Here is a 439-nt window from a genome sequence, read left to right on the forward strand (position 1 = left end):
GCCCCCATATTGTTTCCAGTCGCGATGGTGGTTGGGGGAGGTTCCCAGAGGGGAACTTGTTAGTGTTCCCTGTCTGCTGCCCCAGGCGGCTGGGGGGGTGTGTGGTGAGAGGGTTGTGGGTTTGTCGGAGGCTGGAATGGCCTGATTTTGCTCCTATCCTTTACAGTCTAAAAACCGCTCGCTGCAACTGCGCAATAAAACTTTTCTGAATTGGTGATAGAGACCCAGCGTCCTCCGTAGGACGAGCCTTCGCCTCGCCTCCCCCCCCCCCGCCCCCCTGATCGGCCCAGATCACCCTTGGTAGACCTCCTGTGGACCCCTCACCCCCACCAACAAGACCAGCCCACCCCTTCATCAGATACGGGGAGGGGGAGAACCGCTCCCGATATTCCTACCCGAGCCACCAGCAGGTCGCTCACCCCCCCCCCCCCCCCCCCAC

General features: G+C 61.7%; 1 protein-coding gene across 1 annotated transcript in view; it reads right to left on the bottom strand.

Moving 5' to 3' along the window:
• The window catches only part of LOC109926325 (selenide, water dikinase 1-like), a 4,235-nt gene that overhangs the window by 1,836 nt on the left and 1,960 nt on the right, over positions 1-439 (bottom strand). The window lies entirely within an intron of this gene.

Source organism: Rhincodon typus, unplaced genomic scaffold, assembly GCF_021869965.1.
Source record: "Rhincodon typus isolate 14 unplaced genomic scaffold, sRhiTyp1.1 hic_rhity00009104, whole genome shotgun sequence".
NCBI classification, from domain to species: Eukaryota; Metazoa; Chordata; class Chondrichthyes; order Orectolobiformes; family Rhincodontidae; genus Rhincodon; species Rhincodon typus.